Below are 27,897 nucleotides of genomic sequence, written 5' to 3'. Positions count from 1 at the left end.
CCCGATGGGTATAGGACGAACATCAGAGACTTTTCTTAGTGCAGATTTTAAAAGAGGTAAGAGAGCAAAAGGTTCACAGGGTGATGTGACCTCGAAGTTCTGGAAAAGGGCCCAGAAAGAGCTGTGGCTTTGAAGATAAACTGCCCGACTTCACAATTTTACTGCGTGTAGACCCTGGCGAGGGGATGTATTAGAGCTTTGCCTGGTCACATTTGAATGATTCTTCGCATGACAGAATGCTTGCCAGTTTACCAAGTGCTTCCACGCCACTTCCTCTGCCTGATTTCGTGAGTCTGAAGCAGGCTGACCCTGCTGACGGTACCCGAGGGAGGAGTGAGTCAAACTGCAAGTCTTTCGTCCTCGCCCCTACCTGTCCCTGGCTCAGCTCTACATCCCTTCCTCCAGATGCTCTTCCTCAACACCCCTTGGTCTAGGTCTCCTAGACCTAGAACACATTCTCACCTTGCTGTCACTCATTAGAGTCTAATTATGGCCTCTTTCCACTCTCTTGGCTTGGGAAAAGGAAGCAGAGAAGGAGAGGAAGCCATAAAGGCTGTGTTATTAACCCTATTGCCACTGGGACATCTCTAGCCCAGTCCTGCCATGCTGGGAAACATGCCTCAGACTTTCAGTAGCTGAGGGACGAGGAAGCTGAGATATGCCCACTATCTTCCCATCCATCCTTGGCTGATGGCATTTCCAGTGCTACTAATCTTTTGGTACTTTTAGCTCATCCTATGAAGGGATGAAATGTGCTTGCACAGCCAGTGGAGAGCAGGAGAGGCCCCCAGGCAGTTACAGTGGTTCTCTGTGAGCAGCCTCATGAGCGGGGGGGCACTGGCAGGATTGGCTACACCCGTCTCCCTATTCACTATGGTGCCTAGGTCCCAACACTGTGTCCAGAATGTGGTAGTTTCAGCAAAGGACAAATAAATGTGGATGTATGTATGCAAACTAGGTGTGCATGCATGCAAATAGTACATGTATGTAGTTCTACTCCTCCAGCTAACATTCTGGGCTCTGTGGCAGACGGTGCTCATCAATCAATCAAAGCTTCTTAGTGACACTGGCAAAGGCATGGGTCTTCATAGCCACAAGGTGGGAAGTGGACATATCCCTCATCAGCCCCAACCCCTTTCACTGGAACTTGTGAACAAAGATGCGAAAAAATATGTTCCCACCCATCCCAGAAAAAATATTCTTAGTCCTCCCTGACCCCAAGGAGCTCCTTCCCAGCCCTTCTTCTTCCTCTCTCCAAACGCAGTCCCCGTATGTGGAAGTAAGGTGGGGTGAGCTATGGATGGCCACAGAGGCTGGAGGGGACCAGCTGTGGGGAAGAAAAAGGAATGTAGCAGAGCCAGGAGATAGAAACTCAGGTCTGAGGTGCTTGCTAAGAAAGGGCACGCCAGGGGATCCCTGGGTGGTGCAGCGGTTTGGCGCCTGCCTTTGGCCCAGGGCGCGATCCTGGAGACCCGGGATCGAATCCCACGTCGGGGTCCCGGTGCATGGAGCCTGCTTCTCCCTCTGCCTGTGTCTCCGCGCCTCTCTCTCTCTCTCTCTCTCTCTCTCTCTCTGTGGCTATCATAAATAAATAAAAAAAAAATTAAAAAAAAAAAAAAAAGAAAGGGCACGCCAGGTGCCAGCTTGTTTCTTTGGGAGAGGCAGTGGAGAACAGACAGACCCAGGGTAGAAACAAACAATCAAGGGAAAATCTGTTCCTTGCTGCCCCAGGCAGCTTTTAATTGGTGGTCCAGCTCCTGCTTCTATTTGTACATCATTTAACCTCTAACACTAAGAAGAAAAGCGAAAAAAAAAAAAAAAAAAAAAGCTTGAGTAGGGACAGCAGCAGAACTGGAGAGAGAGGAAAGGGAGGAGGAGGGGGAGGGCAAGAAGGAGGAGGTAGAGAGGAAGAGGTGGCGAGGGAAGAGAAAACAGGTTTGCAAGCACTGAAGGGCCTGTGGTCAACCTGCTGGAGGGACTGGAGCTACACCTGTCTTTTTTCTCTCTTTCAAAGCTGGAGATAATTAGACAATTGTGTTGTGTGTTGGGGCGGGCGGTGAGGGAAGGTGCATGCGTGTGCCTGTATGTTATTGCCATGTGTCTGTAGCTTTGTGAGCGTGGGGCTTGAGAAGTTGTAACTCGTTTGTCTCAGTCATTTAGTGTGTTGGTGCGTGCATGTGTGCATTCGTGTGGGTATGTGTCTGTATGTTGTGTGTGTATATGTATAGCTCGGCATAAACCCTGAGACCTATTTGCTCCCTCAAAGGAGAAGAATGGATAAGTGAGAATCTTCATTTGACATCTTCTCGGCTGCAGAGATGTTCCCTGAAAATCTGGGCTCTGAGAAGGAAATCAGGGCACCCTTATGGAGATGGAAAAAGGAGGGGCAGGCATCTTTGAAGTTTGTTTTCCTAAGCTTATCACTAGCCAGGGTGGGTCCTGTTAGCTTTCTAGGACAAGGAGGTGGCCTGTTACTGAGGTCTGGGGCCAGATGGCCTGGCGCATGGTAATGAGAGGGGTGGAGGCAGCCCTCTTCCCTGCAAGGTTCCTCTTGTTGGCCAGGGGGGGAGAGGGGGAGGGGGAGGTGGGTAGGAGCAAGAATAAGTCTAAGATTATTCTGTTTCTGTTTAATGGTCATTTCTTTTTCAAATCAAGGGTCTCCATAGAAACATTATTGCATTTCAGAAACACACAACTTAAACCAGGAAATTCTCCGATGCTCCTGTTAGCATTTCGATGTCTTTCTCTTCACATGTTTCTATGCATATACTAGCATTTTGGATATATACTAATATGCATATATGCACACAATATATTTGCATACCTTCCCATACAAAATAACACAATATTGTGCACTTTGCTTGCTTCTCTAAGTAACGCCTCGTGGACATTGGTCCATGTCAGTTCAAGTGAAATTATATCAATTGTTGAAATGGCTCTATACTATTCCTTTGTGTGTGGGGGCTCCAATCTGTTTAGCCGGTGTCTCCAACAATGGACATTTCTGTGGTTTCCTAAGTTTTATGGTTGCAGTGAGCATCCTTATGGGTGCTTTTGTGTGGGACTCTCAGTGAGATCATGGAGATGAGGCTCTGTTCTAAGGGGGACCTACTGGGAAGTGAAGTTGGAGAATTGGGAGCTTCTAGTTCTCCTATTTCCAGTTCTTAGCTTCCTCCCTTAATGTGCAGGACAATTTCTCGTTCTCTGCCTCTGATGCCTCCTCTGTACAGACAGATGCTAAAAATAAATACACCTGCCTCTTCGTCACTCTGTTTATTAAACTGCCTTCCTTAGAGATTCTCAGCATATCCTTGGAGGTTTAAAAATACATACTTCAACAATTCACTTGCAGAGAAGATTAAATGCTGCCTCCCACTTTAGGCTTTCAACAGTGCTGCTGTGATGTGCTAACACCCCCTAATGCAGACAGTATTTCTAAAGGAAATGGACCTGCCAGCCTGAGAGAAGAATGACCTGGTTAGAGTCCCAGACCCTCAGCCTTCCAGCTGGGAGATAGTGGCCAAGTGACTTGTTCTAACCTAACCTACAGTTCCTGGAAATGAGGATAATAATGCCTGGAGTGTTCATTGAAACAATGTATTTAAAGCAATTAGCACGGTGTCAGAGATGTAGCAAGTGCTCACTAAATCTTAGCTACATTATTATTATCATTACTGCCCTATAAATACAGCAGTTGTATGTAATCCAACCAACTCCACTGTGGTCTTCCTTTTCTTCCTAAAGGCATCACCATATACTCAGTTGTTTGATTAAAACAGTGATTTGGGGATCGTCTTAGAGTTGAATGACAAATATTCTTTTGTTTGTTTATATTTACTTCCTTCGCTGCTTAGTGCATGCTTGTAAAATTTTTAATATTATAGAAATGTGTGACTTGGAATGTGTGAAATTTCACATAATTCTCTGTCCAAGATAATCACTGTTTGCCAAAGTATATTACTCTACTTCCTTGCCTGCCAGTTTATTGACTGACTCTCTCCTCCACTAAACCAAAACTCCAATATCACAAGGATCCTCTCTCTGAATTTTCAGCATCGTGCATCATAAATTGGCATGTTGCAGGAATGTTGTAAAAGCTTTTAGAAAATGTTGATTATTAAGAGTGTCATGTTCTTATTACCTTAGGTGAAGGTTGTGTTAAGCCTTGGGATAGGACCGATTTAGCCATGTTCATTGTAGCCAGACAAGGGAGGCCAGAAGGGGAGGGGATAGGTAACTAGTGAGCCCCAAAGGAAAGGGGATGATCTAGCAGAGAGAAACAATTACCCTGAAATTTGGAGGATAGACAATAGCAGACAGTCCCATGGCACTATTGGTATGTGGGCAGCCCATTCAGGTAACTAGAGACTGAGGCGGGCATGTGGGGCCCAGCAAGGGGTAATCCAGGGGCAGGCTTTGTTCGGAGACCCAAGGGGACTGGATGTCAGACTCTTTTGGGCTTGTTTCAGGGGTTCAGGTATACAAGTTGCAGAACAACAGCAACGACCAAGTCGTTGGGAAATAAGGAGCTCAGAGCACCCAGGCCAAGGGCTGGATCCTGAGACAGATTAAGGAACAAGGAATAAGGCAGGAAGTATCTCTGCAAGCCTGGAGCTCTTGGGGCCTCACATAGAAGGTAGGCTTGGGCCATCAAGATGGGATCTCAGGGACACTAGATTAGTGACCAAGGGAAGAAGTCAGACCCTGGAGATATGGTATAATTGCCCCTAGCCCCTTCCTACCTTAGACAAGGATTGGCTGAGAAGCAAATAAATGGTGGTGAGAGGGGCTGCTATAGATAGTGACATCTGGGTGCAGTCCCAGATGGGAAGGAATGCATGCTCTACTTTTTTATGGCTTTGATGACCTTATCAATTGGCAGGCATGGCAAGTCCATCATAAATGCAGGGTCTGGGGCAGCCCAGGTGGCTCAGTGGTTTAACATTGCCTTCAGCCCAGGGCTTGATCCTGGAGTCCCGGGATCGAGTCCTGCATCGTGCTCCCTGCACGGAGCCTGCTTCTCCCTCTGCCTGTGTCTCTGCCTCTCTCTCTCTCTCTCTCTCTCTCTCTCTGTCATGAGTAAATGAATACAATCTTAAAAAAATGAATAAACACACGGTCTGAACGCATGAGGCATTGGAGAAGCCAACTCCAGAAGTCCTTCTACCCAACAGAAAGGGGCTCTCTGTGACCCACAGCTCGAGATGTCCAAGTCTTCAGCAGGGATAAGGAGTGGGAAGATTATGCGCTGTTTATTTCCTAACCTGTCCTTCTGTGCTGTCCTTGACCATTCTATGGCCTGGTGTCCATCCAGGGCTACTTCCATGTCATGTCCAGATGTCAGGGCTGCCTATAGAAGCAGGTGACCCCTCCCAGGTGGGGAACTGCTTACACAAGAGCCTTCTCTTTCCTGGGGAAACACCTTCACAGTGGCGAGGAGAGCCACAGCAAGCCCCTGAGCGTCATAGGCTATTGTCTGGATGCATTTCATTGACAAAAAGGATAATCCCACAGACTTCACCCTGGCCAGTCCTTGGAGAAGAGCAGCATGGTTGAGGCCTGGTGTTTCTAAGGCCCTGGTGCTGATGCCTCTGGGAGAAACAACAGGGAGAAGCGAGGCTGGTCACCCCTGTTACTCTCATCCTTATTATAAGAGAAATGGCCTCTGATATTCCCTTAATGAATGAGCCCTTCAGCTCATTCCCCATGGCCTTGGGTGAGTTATTGGACCTTCCAGAGCCCCATCTGCCAAGTGGAGACACTTTTCAAAGTGAAAGACTTTAGCTTGAAGACTAAATTAGGTGATATGTGGAGAAAATCAAACACAAAGATAAATATCAGCTGTTACTATTATCATCTGTGTTGTTGTTGCTGTGAGGTCAGAGACAAGGCTGGTCAACGAAGAGTCAACAAAGGGTGCTCCAAAGTGTTTACTAATACTCTCCACTAATCACCGGGGAAAGAAGCTTCCAGAATCGTAGGGCTCATGGTCAAGGTTTTGGACAGGGTATGGACGAGATATCCTTCTAATTGGTCTTTCCAGATATGAAGCTCAGAATGCTGTTCCAAAACCATGCAGCCCTGAGTGCTAGAGAGGTGGTGTCCCTATCCCCGAATTCCAAGTGTAATTTGAACCATGACAGAGAACTGTGCAGTACCTCACCAACAACGACAATCATAAACATTATTATGATGTCATTTGATTATTTTGTTATTCTTATAAGTTATCTTTTTATAATTATTTATCTTATTGTTATAAGTATTACTATGCTTAAATGTGATTAATCAATCACTTAACCATGTTCTACACACCAGGTAAGGATAAATGCTCTCTGTGCGTTCTATCACTTTATCCTCACAAAACCCCACTGTGGAATTATTATCATCTTTTAAAATGATAAAATTGAGACTCAGAGAGGTTAAATAGTTTTCCCAAAGCTGCACAGCTAACAAGTGGCAGAGCCAGAAATCAAAGCCAGTCTGTCTCCCAAGCCCACACTCATAACCTCTGTCTTGCTTCCTCCTCTTCCCCAAGACCTGTAAGATCAGCCTTGCTTTGAACCCTCCCAGGCTCTTCCCCATTCTTAGATCAGAGGCACTGAGGCTTGGAAAGGACAAGGTCACTGGGCCTTGTACCATTCCCCCTCATCTTGCTCATCAGATATTTGAAAATGGTTATCCAGTCCCCATAACATAACAATCTTCCTTATTTGAATAGAACAAAGAACACTCTAGGTGAATAGACTACACTGTGGAAGGGAGTCTTGGTTGCTCCAGATGCTCAAAGCTCCAGAGTTCACTTGCCTCTTAAGGGCTCTTAGACTCTGTGCCCATCTCCCCTCTGCATGCTGCACCTCCTTGATGCCTTTAACTTCTGCTTTTCCTGTCTGTCCACATGTGGCACTCTACTGACATGATCTTATTCCAGCTTCCCAGCAGCCCTCTGCAGTGAACACTATTTTTATCCCTATTTTCCTGATCAGGAAACCGAGACACAAAACAGTCCCAGGATCAGCTGGCATCATACTCGGGCAGGTCTCACTCCAAAACACTGTTGTCATCACTTGACTGCATTCTCTTATTTACATTCCAGCTCAGTCATTTTCCTAGTTTCTCCTTAGAAGAGCTGAGACAGGCTGACATCAAAAACAACTCCCCCCCCCAAAGAAAATGCTAAAAACAGATTATTGTGCTGAAGATTGAAAGATGGCACAAAGGTAATAATTACAGAAAACATGAGCTGCATAAATGTTCTCAAAGGACAGATTTCTGATCTTCCAGTAATCACTTTCTTGACCCTGGGGAGTGGCACCACCTCACTTGTGTGCTGTCCAGCTTTGTGGCCCTCTGGCTCCCTCATTTTTGCCATCATGTGGCAATGCCATCTTGGGTCTTATCTACAGAAACTGGGCAACCTCTCATCTGCCCTCTGCCCACCCTGGGCTCACTCTGCAACTTCATTCCAGTCTGAAGTCATACTTCATCCACTCTTGCTCACTCATTCCTTCAACAACTACTTATTAGCAGATAATTTATTATTATTACTTTGATATTTTATTTATTCATTCATGAGAGACACAGAGAGAGAGGCAAAGACGCAGACAGATGAGGAAACAGGCTCCCCATGGGGAGCCCAATGCCACACTCGATCCTGGGATCCCAGGACCATGACCCAAGCCAAAGGCAGACGCTCAACCACTGAGCCACCCAGGTGCCCAGGAGGTAAGAATTTAATGAATGGTCTCACTCTCCTAGTGAGATTGGACTTTCTACATCACTCCTTGATTTTATATATACTTTCTGTAGTTCCTGCTGAGTGCCATACCAGTTGGGGGATGCCAATTGTGATAATAGTGATAACAAAAAATGGCTATAGCTGAGTGTCCACCACAGGCCAAATAGTGCAGCAAAACACTTTGCTTGAATTTTCGTATTTGATTCTTTCAATAATCCAATGAGGAGGGTACTGTCATCATCCCCATTGGACAGATGGGGAAATAGGAAGATAAGTAGATTGCTAAAATCACACGGCAGGGAGGATCAGAGCTACAACTCAGAGCCCAGAGCCCAAGCCCTTGGCTGCTTCACAGAAAGCTGAACAGCACAGTCCCAAAGGGGACAACAGTGCACTAACAGGTGCAGGTCCACCATCTCAGAGTGTATACAAGCAGGGGGGCCCAGAGAAAGAATTAGGAAAGGCTTGATGGAGTCAGGTACATGCAGGTGACCACTGAGAGCTGCACAGGAGGGTCATTGCATAGACAGGAGCAGAGGGGCACTCCAGGCAGAGGGAGCATTGTGAGTAAAGACCTGGATATTTGGCACAATATGGCTTTTTTGGGAACTGTCAGCATGTGGCTGACTTCAGTGAAGTGGGCTAGCAAGAAACTAATGAATGAAGAGACTAGAGATAGTATCAGGAGCGAGATCTCAAAGCCCCACAGATAAATGGGTAGCCTCTGAGGGATGGAGGGCAGGGGAGAACAACAATCAGACACAAACTATAGGAGATCCCTTAGGCACCTGTGTGAATGGTGGAGGGTTGGGACTGGTGGGCTTCGGGAGACTTGGTCCCATAAAAGGCTCAATGGGGCAGCTATACCCTAATCATATCTAACCTGAGTCTGAGCTTCAGTGAATAAATAGTAGGAGTGGTTCCCAAATCTTGAACAAGCTGCTTCCTCATTTTGCTGGGCCCCTTGTTACTGCAGTTGAGACACACAAAATATGTTCAGGGGTTAGTAGCAGCGGGATCTCTGTGAGCTCTCAACCCCTGTTGTGAGGTCATGACTCCTTTCACTGGGGGATTACCAAGGGCCAAGGCTTGCTGGTGGGGTAGCTCTGCTAACCCGACAGTTTGCCGGGTGGTACTGAGTGGCACCCCCACTTCTTTTAAGGTCCGACTAATGCTAGCTTGTCAAATTCAAGAAGGTAGAACAAGAGGGTCCTGGTTATGGTACCCTCTGTCTGGCATGCTTTAATTCTCCTCCTTCTTGTAGGGAAATATTGCTTATTTTCCTTATGTAACCACCTGGGAGTCTGTAAGTCAAGGGCCAGTCATCTGCCTCATTCTATAGACAATGTCTCATTAATGCAGCTTGAAAGTGACCACTTGGTCAGCATTAGCTGCCTAACCTACTGATTTTTAAAGATAATTTATAAAAACAGAGTAGTCCTCTAATTTCCATCAGATTTTTCCAATTAATAGAGCTGCATATTGCTCTGGTAATTGGTTAGAAACTCCCTCTTAGAGTAAAATGTCTCCCCTTCAGAGATTCCTAGGTGTCTCCTAATTTTAAGCCAAATCATTCCTCCCTAATAGTGAATCCAAGGTGACTTCAGATCTTAGCCAAACTAAAAAGTGGAAGAAAAGCTGGCAGAGTGCAGGAAGGAAGGCAGAATGAAGGCTGGGGATCCTTTTCCACCTGCAGGAGCTCGTTTCTGGGATGGGAGCCAGGTGGGCCAGGAGGGTCAATGTGCTGAGTCTAACCAGAACAGCAGACACAAGTGAGGCTCAGAGAGATGCTGGCAACACAGCACCCATTGCAGGGGGCAGGATCCCTTAGGAGGGTGAGGGTGTAGGCAGCTGTGACTTCTGGGAAGTCAGCAGGCCCACAGTAGCCCCCACTCAGCAGCCAAGAGAGCCTTGAGGGGCAGAGAATACCTGCATCTACGCCTTCTTCACCCACGCTTCGTGGAACACTCCCCACTGCAGCAGACTGCTGTGCCAGGCAAGGCCTGGGATGTGGTGTCAGGCCAACTCAAGTTCAGACCCAGCCTGGTCTCTTGCTAGAATGTGAAGGTTGGCAATGATAAATTCCTTAATCTCTTTTGACTTAAGTTTCTGTTTCTATTAAAGGGAGGTAATAACTGTACCAACCTCAGAAGGCTGTTAGGGGGATTAAGTGTAATAAGGGATGTTGACAGTGCTTAACACTGTACCAGGCCTGGACACAGGCTTAAACATTGTTAAAAGGGTTATTATTATAAGCTCGCACCAGGGATGCACAAATGGAAGAGAATACTCTGTCCTTGAAAAGCCAGATGGATTGGGATTTCACTCTAACAGCAAATCGGAGGACATTGAAGAGAAACAGAGGTTGAATTAGGCTAGATTCTTATAAAAGGAGGGTCTTCCCCCAACTCCCCAGGCATCCAGGACTCCCACCAATAAGTCCCAGGCATCCAGGACCACCTATGTCAATTGGTTGGAGACAGACGTCCTTTGCCTTCTGATGGGCCCTAGCAAGGTTGTCCCAGCCGCCTGTGTGGGTGTGGCCACAGCCCAGGCCTCTGCCTACATCCAAGCTGGAGATGGAGCCTGAGAACTGGCTTAATGCTGGGTGTGAAGCAGATGAGGGCCATTAGAGCAGCTCAATGGCTGAGACTGAATGGCTTATCTTAGCTTCCCAGTGGAACCAAATCAAATCCATGAAAAATATTAGGTTTTCAAATAAAAAAGGCAAACCATGTTGAGCAAACCAGCCTCTGGCAGCAGACAGCTAATTGGCTTGTGTCTGTCCAAAAACATTGAACTTGACAGGAATCAGGATGCATTGACCAGAGCTTCACCTTCCAGCACTGGGGGAGATCTACCCATGGTTCTTCACACCTGCCGCTCCCACCTGCCGCCCACGCCACCGCCCCAGGCCCATTCATCCTTCCTGTTGGGAAGAAACATTTCACCAGTGCTAAGCAGCAGCAGCAGGGAGCTGGAATGAAGTTCCTTTTCTAGCCAAACCACAGACCTGCCCCTGTGCCCCCTATTAACCATGCATTCATTTGAGAAGCATTATTTAGTGTCTTCTGTGTGCTGTGTACTGGAGATTGAAGAATAGATTAAAAAAAAAAAAAGCCCCTCAACTCTGTCTTCACAGTCTAACATTGGAAGTGGGGAATCCAGGGGCATTTATAAACAGTGTGATATGACAGAGATTTTTACCCCATGAAACTGTAGCTCTGGGGAAGGATACCTGTGTATCGATGGGAAAATCAGGAAAGCCTCAGCTGAATCCCAGAGGTTGAGCAGTCTTGTTCCAGTAGACTGGCAAGGGAGGACGTTCTAGGGAGAGATCATAGCCTGTTCAAAGACACAAAAATGTGCAATGTGATAACAGTTTTGTTCAGGGAAGCACAAATCCTTCTTTATTGCTAGAGCCCAAAGTATGTCTGTGTATATGTTGTTTTGGGGTGAGCAAGAGCCAGAAATGAGGCTGGACAGGTGTGAAGGGTCTTAAGCATGAAGTACCCAGTATAAAGGCTAAGGTGTTTTGGTTTTTATTCTGAAGATGGTGGAGAAGAATTTGAGCAAGGGAGTCATGTGTTTAGCATTGTATTCATAAGGTAGAAGATGATGAAGGCTTGAGTCCTGGAAATCAGGAACCTACTGTAATGGTGCATGTGACAAGTGATGAGAACCAAGCCAGGGAGGTTGTGGAGGGAATGGGGTCAGGTGGAATAAAGAGTTGTTGGGGAGACAAGATCAATGGACTTGATAATTGATTGGATGTCAGGAGTGCTAAGGGAGAGGGAAGCCTCAAGGGTGTGGGCACCAGAAACAGTGATATTGCGAGACTTGCTGACTCCCTCTAAGCACACCTCCAATCAGGGCATCCCCTCCCCCAACACCATTTTCTGAGTCATTTCCCTAAGTGTGATGTACCACTACTGGCCTACCAGAGGATTTTAGGGGGTACACAGAAAAACACATTTTTTAAACACTGATTATTCACATTAATGTTTATTATAAATATAAATGACCTATCAAATCCGTGGCTTCGTGAACATTATTGCTTGGGAAAAAATTTTTAATTTTAACTAAAAAGTTTTAATTTTACAAAGTTAGGCTAAATTAGAAACAAACATGATACTTAGATAAAATGCAATAAAGGTGGTAATAGTATAACAAAATCTTGAGTAATGTGGCTCAAAGGAGAAGGGGCATATGTCTATGCATGGCACCCAAGACCTTTTCTTCCCAGACTTACCAACCACATTAAACTACAAGTCATTCCTAATGTATCCAAATTTACCCATTGGTTGGCTTTGCTTATAATGACCTTAGCAATTGGTATACCTTTTCATTTATGCTCCATAATCTCACCAGTCTTTCAGAATCCAGTTTAAAGGCATTTATGCATAAAACACTCCCAAGCTAAGAAACATAGACCCCCCTCCCATACCCCACCCCTCTCCAATGGGTTGTGAGCTTGTCCTCCTTAAAACTCCCATGGCAGATTTGTCAATTTGATCTCTTCATAGCACTTTTTACTTCAATTGTGTATTCTTCAAAAGTGGGCACTAGTCCTTATTTATATCTTTGATGTTTAGGAATGTTCAAAATGTTAGTAATAGTTCTATAGGTCCCTGTTTTCATTTTCTTTCTGTATTAGTTATCTTTTGCTGTTTTACAAATTACTCTCAATTTCAATATTAAAACAACAAGCATTTATTAGCCATGGTATCCGTGGGTCAGGAATCAAGGAACAATTTAGGGGTCTCTCATGGAGTTATAGACAAACTGTAGCTGGGGCTGCGGTTATTGAAGGCTCAAATGGGAGAAATATGTCTAAGCTCAATCATGCAGCTCCTGGAAAGCCTTAGTTCTTCACTGGGTGTTACACAGAGAGCTCAGTTCCTCACCAGGTGGGCTCATCCATAGGCTGAGTGAGTTTCTCTGCAATATGGAGCTAGCTTCCCCCAGAGCAAGAGGGAGAGAAGACAGTGTCTTTTATAATATAAACTCAGGAGCGACATACCTAACTTCTGTGATATTCCACTGGTTGCACAGACTGATTGTGACAATGTGGGATGAATCTACACAAGGGTGTAAATACCAGAATGCAGACTTTATTGGAAGTCGTGTTGGAGGCTGCTTACCATAACTCCTCACAATCTGTACTTTGATGATAGGCCTTGGTTTGAGTTGATTTCATAGTGCCTAGCTTATGAGGGTGGACAAGTATGAAGCATACAGAAAGTTCTTAGCAAGGATAAATGGGTGGATAAATGAGTAGATGGATGAATTAATTGATTGATGAAAATGACGACCCTTGACAACTTAAATCCCAATTGTTTGGCACTGTGATAAGCAACCATCTTCATGGTTTGGTCTTTGACTCAAAGAATGTAAGGTCTAAAAAGGATCATCTAGGGCCTCACTTCACTCTACAGATGCAAAATCAGAGGCTAAGAGAGACAGTGGGAGTTGCTAAAGATCAACAATAATTTAGTAGTAAAGCCAGGATTAGAACCTAAGTCTCCTCTTCCCATGCTTCCTCTCCATCACCAACATTAAAGGGACTGTGTCTACTTGCCCCCTAATTCTGACACATGCCAGATCTATGAGGAGGCCTCAGATGGAGATAGGGAGAAACCATGACTTGTTCAAATCCAAGACCAGCTGGACTTCACTGACCCAGACACCCTCTCTGCTTTATCCTGTACACCCACCTACTTGGGGTCAATCGGTGTGTCCATCCTCTCTCCAGACTCCAAACTCACCAGGTGACCTCATCACAGACATTGGTGTTCACCATCACTCCTTCCCAGCATGCCCCCGTGTGCTTTGCTACCTCTGGGTAAATCTGCCTCCAAACCCACTCATTTTCAAGCTGGGACTTTCTTAAGTGGATCTTTTCCTCTGCTGATACATCCCCGTGGATGCACCATAAACGTTGACATTTCTCTAGAGCAGGATGTTTTTGAAAAAATATTTTAGATGAATGCCAGGCCAGGCCGCATGAAATGTCATGGTGACTTTCCAAAGAGACCTTCCAGGAGCTGGCGTGAGTAAAAATAGCCACTGCTTGGTGAGGATGTGAGGAGAGTAAAGATCACAGGGAGAAGAGTTTATTTGTTTTTAAAATAATTATTTCTAAGTGGTTCTGGGTCTGAAACATGCGTCAGACTGGCAGGCAGGGAAGCGGAAGGTCTGTGTCTGACGCTAGATGGAGAAGGCAGAGGAGGGCAACAGATGGGAAGGTGGGGGGATGGAGCCTCAGATCCAGCCCCACCAGAATACTCTGTAAAGCTTGGAAATTCCTTCTTAGATTGTGATGCTCAGTTTCTCCACCTGGAGTAGAGAAAGAGAGGGAGAAATATGGTTAGGGAATGATATACATATGCCTACATACACAGAGGTAAAAGAGAGATACTGAAAAAAGTAGACAAATCAGAACGAGAGAAATGCACAAAAATGAGGCTCATGTTCAATTAAGGAAAACATAAGGCCCGTGGACAGTTCCGGTTTGCCCTAGGTCCGTGCTTCGTAGCTGAGCACTCCAGGTTGGGCATGTTGCTTTCCCACCTGAAGATATTACAAGAGGCACCCTGGGATGAACACATAAGGTTGGAGTCCAGAGCACTCTGGGAGCCAGCCCTGGGGTCATCATTTGCCAGAGTGTAATTCTGAGCAGGTTATTTCTTGAAGCTTAAATTGCCCTTTCTGGAAAATGGAGAGAGTTCCTACCCTCAAGCATGTTGCGAGGACTCAATGAACAAAGAAATCAAATGCTCACTGAGGTATCTTTCACTTGGTAGGCACTACATAAATGCCTACATGAAAAATGCCAGCAATGACCTGCTATACCAGGGGCCCCAACTTCTCTTGGTTTTCATTTTGGGGAAGGAAAACCCTGCCTTTCATTTAACTGATGAAAACAATGAGATCACTTGGTTTTCAGTTTGGGTTGACAGTGTGGCCAGTGTGCATGGAGCCAGATTTGGAAGGAAGGAAATAAACATCCATATCTGCTACTTGCCAGTCCCTGTAATAAGTATTTTTTACCTATGTCATTTTACTTAATTCTTAAAACTAATCCATGAAGTCAAATCTGTTATCTCTTTTTCATTTTTTTTTTTGAACAAGTAAGGGACCTAAATACCAGCAAGGTAAATAATTTTGTCTAAAGTCTCACAGTTTAATTGTTATTCTGACTCCAGACTGTTTGACAGCAACACCTGTCTTCTTTCTCCTGAAAAATGTTGCCTGTATAACACTGGAGCTGGAATGTGATAGAAAGATTGAATTAAGCCACATTTTGCACTCAGCCTTCAAACTGCATCTCTGTGTGTGCATGTGTGCAGGTGTACGCACATGCACGTGTGATGTGTGTGTGTTTGCTGCTTTTCTTTAACTGTAGTTTGTTGCATAGAAAATCTTAACCCACTTCTAAAGTCCAGTCCTGACAGGGCTTCATTATGCTTCCCTTTGCCTCCACTTCTCCATTTGGAAGAATTCCATTCTGTCCTTCAGGCTTAACTCAAATACCAGCAGCTCCACAAACCTTTCGGTGATCCCGTAAGAAAGGAGAGACACACCCTCCTCCACATTCCACGATGCTTTGCAGATCCCTCCTTCGGTGAAAATTGCCTTCTATTTATCCTTTTATCTCAGACACCTTACACAGTGTCAGGCACCTAGTAGGGGCTAAAGAAGGATTTATTGAAGGGAAGAAAGGAAAGAAATGCTTTGGAAACAGTACTATTTGTGGCAGTGATGATAGGGTCATAATACCAACAGCCAACATCTATCAAGCCACTTGATAATTTATCAATAATCCAAGCTCTGTTCTAGGTGCTTAACATGTATCATCTCATTTAATGCTCATGATAACCCCCAGGGTAAGCATTATCTCAGTCCTGATGTCACAGGTCATATTCCTGGTTTACAGTCACACAGCTGATGAATAGATTTGTAGTAGAAGATTTAGAAGATCAATCTAATCAGTAGAAGATAATTAGAAGTTTAAACCCTAGCAGATTGGTGACGGAAACCCCCCAGGAACTGCATCTCTGTGCTCTTCAGAGGACTGCAGAGGGAAGAACACGGGCCCTGAGTCTGACACACTGACCGCAAAGCACAGCTTGGCCGGGAATCAGCTGTGTGGCTCCAAGAATTAGCTGTGCTAACTTGCTAAGTTTCTGCTAACTCTTCTGGGTGACCGAGCCAATCCGACCTCACCCTAAAACATACAGGAGAGGATGTCATGCTTAGGGACCAGCACATGCTGTACTGGACGTTTGATAAACACCAGTTCCTAGTCTCTTTGCAGTGGACCTCCAACACCTGCTACTCCTTGAACCTCCTCATCTACCTTAGGAAGTGGGATATAGCCTAGACATCCACCCATTTATTCTTCTAACAAATATCTATTGATCAGCTGCTATGTGCCAGGCACGGTTGTGGCGCTGAGGGTACAGTGGTAAACCAAACAAAATCCAAGCTCTTGTAGCACTTATATTGTTTCATTACTTATAGTGTGTAGCTTCTATTACCATCAGAGCAAACAAACACATGAATAAGCTATGACCCAAAGACTATAAAGCAAGACAACGTAACAGGAACGGTTGGGGCGAGGTGATGCTGCACTAGGGAGAGGGGCTGAGGAAGCGTCGGGGACAGATGGCATTTTAACTGCCCTGAATGAGAAAGGGTCTAGCCTTGGTAAGATCTGGGGGAAGAGCAAGGACAGAGACCCTGAGGCAAGATAAGCGTGTGTGCTCCAAGTATAGAAAGACAGCGAGCTTCGCCCATGATTATGGTGGAAAGAGAGGGGCTCCGAGACGCTGGGGAGTTGGGATGCCCATAATGCAGGGCCTAGGGAGCCTCTGGGATGGGCATGGATTTGATTCACGTTGGACAAACGTAAGAATTCATTGAAGGAGCAATTTGACTGAGCTTTACAGTCTCTTTTCAAATAGATGTTGTCCATTAAAGATCATCTTATCTACTTCATGAGAAACAAGAAGGCTGCAGATGTAACTCTAGCCTTTAAAATGTTTTCTGAATTATTTTCTGAGACATATAAAAATCAATCTCTCCGCAGAAAAATAGCAAAGTTGCTAATTTTATGGGAAAGCTCTAAAATAAGGATGATTTCATTTCTCACAGGCTGTCACTAGATTCCATTCGAGACTTTCACCAGCTTCAAAAAATACTGCATAAAACAATACCAAATCCCTATGGCTAATGCAGACAGATGGAACTTCTTGAGAGGAGGTTTTGACACTATACAGAGGAGCCCATCACAAATTGCCTACGTTTAAAAAAAAATTGATGAAATAAAGACCCAGAGGAACTTTGTCATCAACTGTGTGCTATGACAGCCTAATTAGCTGATGATCTTTTTGGCTGCATTAACAGAGGTTTAGTATGGATAACACGGGAGGTGATTTTTTCCCCTTTACTTCTGCTTGGATCCAACCCTACTTAAACATTGTCCAATATCCCACAAATTGTCTAGTTGTTCCCCAAAATCAAAGATATTGCACGTTTGCAGTTTTAACAAACGGTTTCACAATTCCACTGAATTTTCCTTTTGGGGGGGATTTTAAAGCAGATCAGAAGAACGTTCTCTTTTCATGTTTTTTTTTTTTTTTGGGTGTACAGATATGAAAACTTTCATGGGGGAAGTACATCATCTTTGGCAATAAAATCACATAACAATGGCAACATTTCCAAACATCCATTTTTCCAAATGCTCTTTCCATAGCATGACTCTTTTTTGAGAGGCAATTGCTCTCCTATGTGTTGTTAAAATGTCACCTCTACCTTGACGGAGCAGATTAAGTGTGCATTATATTTTTTTTCAGAAAATATCTGTTAAGTAGTATACTCCTGACAGCCACTTGTCATTACAGAAAAGGTCATCAAATTTGGAATGCTTGTCTATTTCAAAAAGAAATGCATGCAGCTCTGCTTCAAGTTTCTCACCTGTTCCAAGCACTCACTATGACATAATCAGAGAAAGCTCTGAGCTACAAGGGATTTATGGTCATCTCCCTTCTCACTACAAAGCATCCTGATGATTGTGTTCTTAAGCTCTTGTTTTGAAATGAATGTAACCACATTCTCTTGTTTATTCTGGCTTCCATTTCTTAGTGCAATCATTTGCTTAAAAATGAATCAATGGATGATCTTCACATGGGTGTTCTTTCTCTAACCTCATCCCTGAATTATTCTTTATTGCAATTGAAACAGCGGCTACATCAGAGGTTATGCTTCCATGGGTTTTCTTCCTAAAGTATTGCATTTTATTGAAGAAGTAATTTATTACTGAGATAACCTTTCTGGTACATCATTTTTAGGACCTAAAAAAAAAGTAGCTCTTCATATGTTGAAATTGAATCAGTATTGAAATTATTAGAGTACAAATAAAAAATTATTATTGAAATCTTTAAGGCCAACTCACAATTATTATTGAAACTGAATTTAACCTACAGATCTAGTTACAGACAAGTTAGACTCGTCTGTCTTTTCTTTCAGGTATATGACACATCTCCCAACCAGCATATATATTTTCCTGTTACAGATTATCAGTTCAGCTGATCTTGACTAATCTCTTTTTTAAAAAAAACTGAATAAATTTATTGCCATTTCAGACATTAATAGGAAAAGAACTAGGGTTTAGAATTCTTTTTAAGAGCTATAAGATCATAACACAATAAATGCATAACATGGCATAACATAAGCATAACAAACCTTTTCAAACGTTAGTGGACATCCATATGTCCTGGAGGACTTCTTTTTTATCTGCTTTTCTGTGTCTGACTTATTTCAGCAATTCTGACTTATTTTAGCATAGTACCCTCTACATCCATCCATGTTGGAGGACTTCTATTTTATTGTGGTACAATACACGTAATATAAAACTTACCATCTTAGCCATGCTTAAGTGTGCAGTTTGGTGGCATTATGTACATTCACATTGTTGTGTACCTATTACCACCATCCATCTCCAGAACTTTCTCATCTTCTCAACTGAAATGTTGACCCCATTAAACATGAACCATTAGACATACTCTCTACAACAGACCATCCTAGAATGAGCCATAGGGACATACACTTGGCTCCATCAAGAGGGTTTCAGAGTTGCTTGAAAGCAAGGAGAATTGAATGACCATATGTAAATCACAGTTCATGATGGTGGAATCCTGAATCTGGGTAGAACAATGGCCTAAATTTCTAGGGGTGAGTAACTACCTATGTGGGGCTGGCCAGGAGCTTGCTGGTCTCTCTTGTGGGCAACATGAAGTGGAAATGTAGAAATGTGTTTCATTTTCTCAAAAAGAAACTCTGTAAGGAAGATAAAAATAGTACGCCTCTTCTATGTAGAAATCTGTACAGTTTAGAACATCCTTTTCATTTATTAGTCCCTGTAACTGTCCTGATAATCTTGTGAAGTAAGCAGAATAAATATTGTCTGTCCTGTTTTGTAGATGAGAAAAGTAAATGGCTTTCTCAGAGTTATATGGATTGGCAGCAGCAGAGCTGGAATTTAAACAGAGGGATTTAAATTCTAAGTGGAAGATGATTTCTACCTACTAGTTTGTAAGGAATATCTCATATATTTTCAAGTGCTACATTGGTAAACAGGAGCCACTTTAGGTGTTTTAAATAGGAATGTATTTAACAGAGGGAATTGGAGGCTTATACAACCAACCCTTGCTAGCTGGGAAATAGAGGCCAGGGGGTATTTCTGTGTTTCAGAAATCACAAGCAAGCCACTATGGGTATTAGTGCCTTCAGGAGGATGCCCAAAAGCTCTGAGTGAAAACCCAATCTGTCTGCTGAAGGCCATACAGCTGCTGCTTGAGAACTGGGTCTTCTCTTCCATCTCAGAAATCTCACGCAAAGAACCTCTCCTTGCCAGGATCTCCAGGATCCCTCCTGGCAAGGAGTATGGGAAATGTAGTTTCTAGGCTTCCAGCCCCCAAAGTTCAAGGATCACTTGGAAAAGCAGGGATGGTACTATCAACAGATAATAATGTTTAGCATGTCTGGTTATTAGCCAGAAATCACAGATGAAATGCAGAGAATAAAAATCAGTTCACTGGGCTGTTAACCCCGAGTATGGATTTCTCTCTCCTGTCTCTTCCCACATACTCTGTTATGAACCAATGATCTTTCCGTCCTGGAGACCTCATCAGAAAGCCAGGAAGAATTCAGTGTCCCCCAAAAGGGGAAATGGCTGGGGAAGAGGGGCGCATTCCATACTAAGGTAGATGAGGCAGGGGCATAAGGTAAGGGGCAGACGGTGGGGGACGGGCTGAGCCAGCTCCAGTAAGAGGCAGGGTTGCCAATAGGAGCACAGGTTGACTACAGTTTTCATTTCTGCTCCAGTCTGGCTTGTGACCTTCCTTTCTGTGGACAAACTTCTTTCATTGTAAAAGGAGTAATGGTATCATGGAATGTGCCTTATAGGGTTCTTGGGAGCACGTAGCACAGTGTCTGCCTGGCACATAGTACATGCTCAGTAAACATGAGTTGTGAACTAGAATGAGTCCAAGGAGTTGGATTGGCCACCAAGGTGTTCCTCATGGAGTGGTTGAACTCATCGTCCATGGCATTTTCTTTGCCACAGAATCTTACAGCTACAGCTGGATATGGGGGTTTTCACAGAGCGCTTAGTCATTGTTTTTGCTGGTATTATTTTCCTTACTCTTATTATTTTATAGTGAAAAAGCACATGACCGTCACAGGTGGTTTCCTATTACTATTTTACAACAACCCCGTAGTGTGAGGCAGTGCAAGGACTCTGGATCTTGCAGGTGAGGGGAAGCGGAATGAGGAGCTGGACTTGAGCTCTGAATAGCAGCTCCAGATTGGCCACAGACAGTTAAGTGCTATTTTACACACGATGCGTCTCCACAGATCCGCAGGAAGCCCCCCACTGCCTGTCAACAGCAGGATTGTTCATTGGTCTCCTTGACTTGCAGTTCTGTCCCCAGACACCACCCCCTGCACCGTTCCCCTTTCCTCCATGGTTCTCCTGGCCTTGAAGTTCCTGACAAAACTGACTTTGGCACATATCATGGTAGCATTTATGATTTTAGCCCCCTCTGTCCTGTTATACCTGGTCAGAGAATAAAGGAAGCTTTATTCTGTATTCTGGTTCTGGAAGAATGGCGTCGGTCTCTGCGTGACCAGGGACACACTCCTTAACCTCTCTGATCCTGGATTTCCCCACTTTTGAATTGCCTGATATGATTCACAGAAGAGGAATTAAGAATATGTGACTATATGGGAGCATCTGGCCAGGTGTGTGGCACGTGTCTGGTAGGGACAGACAGATCTTTCCCATCCTTTCCTGCTCTAGATGCTTCCCTGGGCAGCGGCTTCTTCTTCTTCTTCTTCTTCTTCTTCTTCTTCTTCTTCTTCTTCTTCTTCTTCTTCTTCTTCTTCTCTCTTTCTCTCTCTGTCCCTGGCAGTCTCAACACTGCCCTGCACCTCCAAATTGCGGTCCTCAAAATCCTTCCACATTGATGCCCCTGAAAAGAATGAAGATAAAATGGGGATATTCTGGAGGCATCTGACCACTAATTTAGCCTTGACCTTTTCAAGTGGAAATTCAGGACGTAAAGTCCTAATTTCATTTTATGCTTATTGAAAGGTTAGGGTATTGACCCGATGTCTTGTTTAAGCTGGGGGCACAAGGCCCAGAGTGACGAGCTGCTCCTCATGGCAGAGGATGCTTCTTACCTCTGACCCTGCACAACTCTATGATCCTCTCCCATCCGCTTGCACACCCAGTTCCTCTTCCCCACTTTCATGGTGCCCCATTCATTTAATTTGAGTTCTTATCCTGGAGAGTGTAAGGTTTGGAGCCAGATGGCCAGTGTTCCCATCATAGCTCTGACCATTACTATCTAGCCATGTGGCCGTGGACAAAACCCTTAGGTTTTGTGGGCCTCAGTTTCCCCATCCATAAACTACAGACACTAATAAAATCAACCATTTTATTAGTTTTGGGATTTATTAGTTTTGGGATTTATGGGATCTCCAAATATATTGCTAAATACTTTCAACAATCACGGTGATCGAGCTTTGCTGTGGGCCAGGACCTCCACCAACTCCTTCACATCCATAGGACCTACAAGGAAGTTAGTGTTATGAAATCTGATATACGGATAAGGGACCCATTGCTCAGAGAGGCTGCGCACCTTGCCTCAGGGCACACAGCCAAGGAGTGGCAGAGCCAGAGTGGACTCCAACACCTTTTGGTCTTTCTACTGGACCACATCAACACCCTCAATGTGTTTATTTACTTATCCAACAAATGTTTATATAAAGCTTAATACATGGCAGGTACTCTTCTGGGTGCTCTATAGATATTAACTCATTTAATGCCTGTGACCTGGTGAAGCAGGTCCTGTACTATTATTGTTAGCCTCATCCTCACATACAGATGAGCACACGAAGCAGAAAGTAAAGTGACTGGCTCAAGTCTCACTAGTAAGTCAGTATGACCATCTATCTAGGGAATCTGGTTCCAAAGTCCAAGCTGGCAAATGCAAGGCTATGCCACATTCTGCTGTGGCTCAGGGGCTGTGGACACCTCAGAATCTGGAAGGTGCTGCTAACCTGCAGCTCTTGGCGTTAGCCTTCACTTCGGTTCTCTGCAGCAGGCCCCAGTCTTGGTGCAGCTGACTGGTCCCCGCTCCCTCTCCCTCAAGTCCTTTTTCATCTGAAGGAGAAGGCGGAGGCTGGATCTCTTGCACCCAGAGAAGATGAGAAGCCAGGGCAACCCTAATGCCAACACAGTATAGACTCCCATGCTGAAGTGAGTTCTGCTGCAGTCACTGCTGACAGTTGGTGCTAACAGAGGTCTCATGGGGCCAAGACCCGCTAATGCATTTTGTCACTTTGAAGAGTGCCTCCAATTACATGTACTGGTCAAGGGCCATGGTTTAAAACATGTCGCAATGTACACAACTAATCTCTCTTGTAAACTCAGGTAGTGCTGGCTCGTGAAATGTCAGAGCCAGAGGGGGTCTTCGAGGGCATGATCAGTGACCCTCTATCCCCTTTACCTGATGGAATCCTGAATGTAGGCTGGGAGACACAACCTAGTCTAGCTGATGCCCCTAGGGAGTGGCAGCATTCTAGAACTACCAGTTTGCCAAGATAAAGTATTTGCAGCTTGGTTTTATTGTTATTTTAAAGGCCTTCTTCTTAGTCCCTGGAAAGATGATGGCTTTAGTCCCTAAAAGATGATGGCTCATGTAGACCTTTCTGTTGATTTTCAGAAGTGGAGATATGTGTGTGCTGATTAGTACATACATCTTCCCAGAAAATCCTGTCTCCCCCTGCACCAAGGCTCTCAGAAACCCACTGGGTGGCTCAGTGGTTGAGCGTCTGTCTTTGGCTCAGGTCGTGATCCTGGGGTCCTGGGATCAAGTTTCGCGTCAGGCTCCCTGCACAGAGCCTGCTTCTCCCTCTGCCTATGTCTCTGCCTCTCTCTGTGTCTCTTATGAATAAAGAAAGTCTTAAAAAAAGAAAGAAACTCAGGGAAGTTAGGGTGGTTTGTGTTTGTTATGATGTTGAATCCAAGACAATAGCTTTATTAGCAGTGGAAGCCCCTAGAGATATGCTCAGAAGCTTCCCTTTTCAAATGTGTATCCTGCAAGTATCCTGGTTTTAGCTTCACCTTTTGTCTGCGGTTTGCTATTTTTCTTCTGAAATAATTTTCCCTCTTAAGAAGGTCTGTTGAATCATACATTCTGGGGGCCGGGGAGAAGCGTAGTAGATCTTTAAAAACAATAATGCCCTGCTTGGGTGAAAGAACAAGGAAGTGTTCTCATATACAGCTGAAACAAATGCAAGCCGTCACCACCTTTACAGGAAAATCTGGCAATGCAGATCAAAAGCTTTGAAGTTAACTGTGTTATTAGGTGGACAATTCCCACAGCTAGAAATGGCCGTGGAGTTCCACATGCAAGGTGGATTATTGCAGTATTATTTATGATGGGAAAGCTAGGGGGGGAAATCCAAATGTTCAACAGAAGCAGATTCAGATAAATAAATTATAGTACATTCATACAAGGGAAAGCAATGTTTAATAATAATAAAACATAGGGGCACCTGGGTGGCTCAGTCAATCAAGCATCTGCCTTCAGCTCCGGTCATGATCACAGGGTCCTGAGATTGAACCCCACAGCGGGCTCCCTGATCAGAAAGGAACCTGCTTTTGCCTCTCTGCCACCTACCTCCCCACCAGCTCATGTGCATGCATGCATGCTCTCTCTCAAATAAATAAATGAAATCTTTAATAGTAATAATAATAATAATAATACATAATAACACATCTAGCTCTTACTATTTGCCAGCTTAATTTATAATTAAGGCATGTAACACACACAACAACCCAATGAGGGGGGGATGCTGTTATTATAGCCATTTTACAAATGATAAAATTGAGGCCCTGAGATTAAAAATGATTTGTCCATATTCCCACAGCCAGTAAGTGAAGAAGTCAAGATATAAGCCCAGACTGTTCTATTCAAGAGTCCATACTGTTAACTGTCATGTTACCTGGCCTCTGGAGAAAGTCTCATGGTTTTGGTAAATGTATGTGTGTGTATGTGTGTGTGTGTGTATGTGTAAAAAAGGACTAGAAATCTATGCAACAACATGTGAACACTGCAGGGTAGGATTGCCAGCAACTTCTACTTTTTCCTTTCTGCTTCCTGCATCTTTCAAATTCACTTCAAGGGCACATTTTTTTTTTTAAATCAGAAAAAAGTACAGTGGATGAACTTAAAAAGAAAAAAAAATCCAAGATGTGATATCTGTAGCCCCCCAACTAATGCAGACATTTATTTCTGTACCATTCAATTGTTCACTTTTATTTGAACGGCTCCGTTGACAAGGAGCTCGTGTCTCTGACTGTTCAGGGTTGTCCCTGTCTAAGGAAAAAGGGGAAAGTGACCTTGAGGTTATATTTAGGTGGTGCAGCCCAGCTCACAGGACAGGGAACCAGTTTAAGGGCTCAGGGCAGAAGTTCAGGGATGCTAGAACATCCATGCAGAGCTTGATAGAGAACAGCAGCGGCCTTTGAGAGACAACAAAGCCCCAAGAACGTTCTGTCTCATTCTGTCTCGTTTATTTCTCAGGCTATTAGTTAAATTGTTCATTCAAGAAACTGGTTTCTAGTGGGCAATAAGGAGGAAATCTTCCCCTGAAAAATTCACCACGGCAGGAAGAATATGCCATTTTACAGCTATGAAATTGACAAAAATGAAAACCCGGTGCTGGCGAGGATGCATGGCGGGCTCCGGTACTGCTGGTGCGAATGTAAACTGGTGCAATTTCAGGGAAGGCAGTTTGGCAATACATAGCAAAACCTGAAGCATACAGTCCATTTAGCCTAAAAATTCAATTGCTAGGAAGCTGCCTGATAAATATAAGACCAGCGATATTCATTATAGTCATTAATACAGCACTGACTGTAGTGGGGAAAAAATAGTGGGAACAGTGTCCCTCAGTCAGGACCATATTAAACAAATTATAGTACCACCATATGATGGAATACTCTGGAAGCATTAAATAGCATGAGAGACACCTGCAAATGGTGTTTGGGGGAAGATCTTGATGCTGTCTTATTAAATAATAAAAAGGAAAATACAGAACAGAGTCTTAAGAAGACAATATAATATTTATCCCCTAAAAGATAATATGAAGAACTGTTCACGTAGACCGCATAAAGTAGGGGGCACCTGGGTGGCTCAGGTGCTCAAGCATCTACCTTTGGCTCAGATCGTGATCTCAGGTCCTGGGATAGAGCCCCATGTCAGGTTCCCTGATTAGTGGTGGTGGAGGCGAGGGGTCTGCTTCTCCCTCTCTCCCTCTGCCTCTGCCCCTCCCCACTGCTCATTCTCATTCTCTCTCTCTCTCTCTTTCTCTCTCCCTCCCTCTCTCAAATAAATAAAATCTTTTCTAAAAAAACTGCATAAAGCAGGCACCTGTGAATAGAGAAACTGGAGGAGCGAGGAGAGTCTGATTTTCATTTTGTGTCTATTTTTTTTTGAATGCTCAACTACATATTACTGTTATTTTAAAAATGAAAACAAAAATAAAAATGAAAGCAGTGGTTCTCTGGGAGATAGTAGACCATTCTGTTTGTTGGTTTTCTGCGTCTCTACACTAAAACAAAACATGCACATGCGTGCACACACACACACACACACACAATAAATTGTCTTTTTATTTTTAGAAATAACTGAGAATATTCCCCCAAGCTTCACTCTTAACTCCTCTCTCCGTCCAGGGGCAAGGCTTCTCTGGGCCGAGCACAAGACCTTTCTGCACCAGATCCTCCCAGGTTCTGCCTCTGGTGTCTGCCTGGTGGTCAATAAATGAACCTGAATTAGGAATAGAAGAGATGATGCGCTTAGTCAGGTAGCCAGGGGCACGAGCAGGGGGTTCGCCAGGATAGGCTGTGCTAGACTGCAATAACAAATAAATCCCAAATCTTAGTGGCTTGCCAATACAGAAGTTTATGTGTTGCTCATGACACAATTTAATATGGGCTGTGCTTCTCTCCTCTGCATGGAGACTCAGGGACTGAGGCCACACTCCTCCCCCGTGACTTCCAGATTGTCCCACTGTTACCTCAGGGGGTGAAGGGTGAACACGTGCTGCATACTTACCCACCTCAGTGTGAAAATGACAGGCATCATTTTGTGCACATTCTAGCACAAGCCTCGTGGCCAACCTCACTGAAGGGATGCTGGGAACCGCAGAGCAGCACAGTGACATTGCTGACCACGGCTACTCGCTGTTACAAGCAGAAAGGTCCAAGCGGAGACCTCCCTATGTTGCAAGATGTATGCAGCATGACGAGAAACTTTGGCCTTAGCTGTCTTCCTCCGTGCCTGGCCAGGATACCCAAATGCCCTCTCACAGGCCCTGCGGGACATGGATTAACTGTTCCAAGTCCTTCATTTCCTCTCTGTAGCAGAATTACACACTCAAGCTCTTTGAGACTCTGTCCTGCTTCCATTGGAGGAGCCAGAGAACGTGCCTCACTTCACTCAGTTGGCCATGGCCATGTGACTTTCTTAGAGCAATGCAGTGTCAGTGGACAATGTATGAGCAGAGGTGTTACATGTGCTACACATTTTCCTTTGGCTTCTCATACTCCTGTGACCTGCCATGGGAAGATCATGTTCCAGACAGCCATTCTGTCTGGACGCCAGAATAAAGATATGTAGAACAAACTTGAATCTGACCTGGCCTGGGCTCTGGCTCACCCCAGCCTGGCCAGCCTGGATCAGTTGAACTTTAGTGAACCTATAGCCCAGGGAATGTGGAATAGATGCTGTTGTAAGCCACTGAGACACTAAGGCTTTTATTGTGCAGCGAAAGCGGACTGACAGGGAGCCCCATAGGCTATTAATTTCAGAGGAAGCATTCAGGACAGAAGTCAGGGTCCTGGGGCTATTGGCAGCCACATTGTGGCTGAGCAGTATGGAGCCCAGAGAGGGAAGGGAGGCACCTGAGGTCACAGAGCCAAGACCAGAGCCCAGGTTTGCAGGTTTTTCATGCCCAGATATCCACCAGCCAGCACAGAGCAGGGCTCTGAGGTCTAGAGATGCTGACATTTTGATTTGGGTAGAGGGGAGGGTAAGAAAAAGGGTCCAGGCAGAGGCTAGAAGAGCTGGTTGGGAAAGCAAAGACTATCAGCAGTGAGGGAGGGGACTGAGTGGCTTTCTTTCACCTCCTTGATTAGCTAAAGTCTGGGGTCTTGCAGTCTGTGGATTTCCCGCTCAGCTACCACACCAATTCCCAGAAATCATTCTGATGGTAAGCCAGCTTCCTGGAGGCCTGCAAGCCCTCTGTGCGGATTTTCCAGGCACCATTTGTCGGGTGTGCCCTCCGATTGCTCCTGCTGTCTGGCTTTTGATGCCTGTTGTTATATCCAAAAAACCTCAGGCCATTAGGGGAAAAAGCCTCGGGTAAGAGGCAAAGTGGGGAGGGAGCCCAAGTGCCTGCTTCTTTGCTGACTCCAAGACATGCATCCAAATGTGAATGTAAATGCATGTGCACACACACACACACACACACACACACACACACACACGCAGGCACATGTGTGTTACTGTGACTCCTTC

The 27,897-nt window shown here is 44.7% G+C and overlaps 1 protein-coding gene across 2 annotated transcripts in view; it reads left to right on the top strand.

Annotated features, from left to right (window-relative positions):
• The window catches only part of ASIC2 (acid sensing ion channel subunit 2), a 995,000-nt gene that overhangs the window by 427,122 nt on the left and 539,981 nt on the right, over positions 1–27,897 (top strand). The gene's annotated exons all lie outside the window — the stretch shown is intronic.

The sequence above is a fragment of the Canis lupus genome, chromosome 16 (genome assembly GCF_048164855.1).
Source record: "Canis lupus baileyi chromosome 16, mCanLup2.hap1, whole genome shotgun sequence".
In the NCBI taxonomy this organism is placed as follows: Eukaryota; Metazoa; Chordata; class Mammalia; order Carnivora; family Canidae; genus Canis; species Canis lupus.
This window is presented reverse-complemented; position numbering and strand designations above follow the sequence as displayed.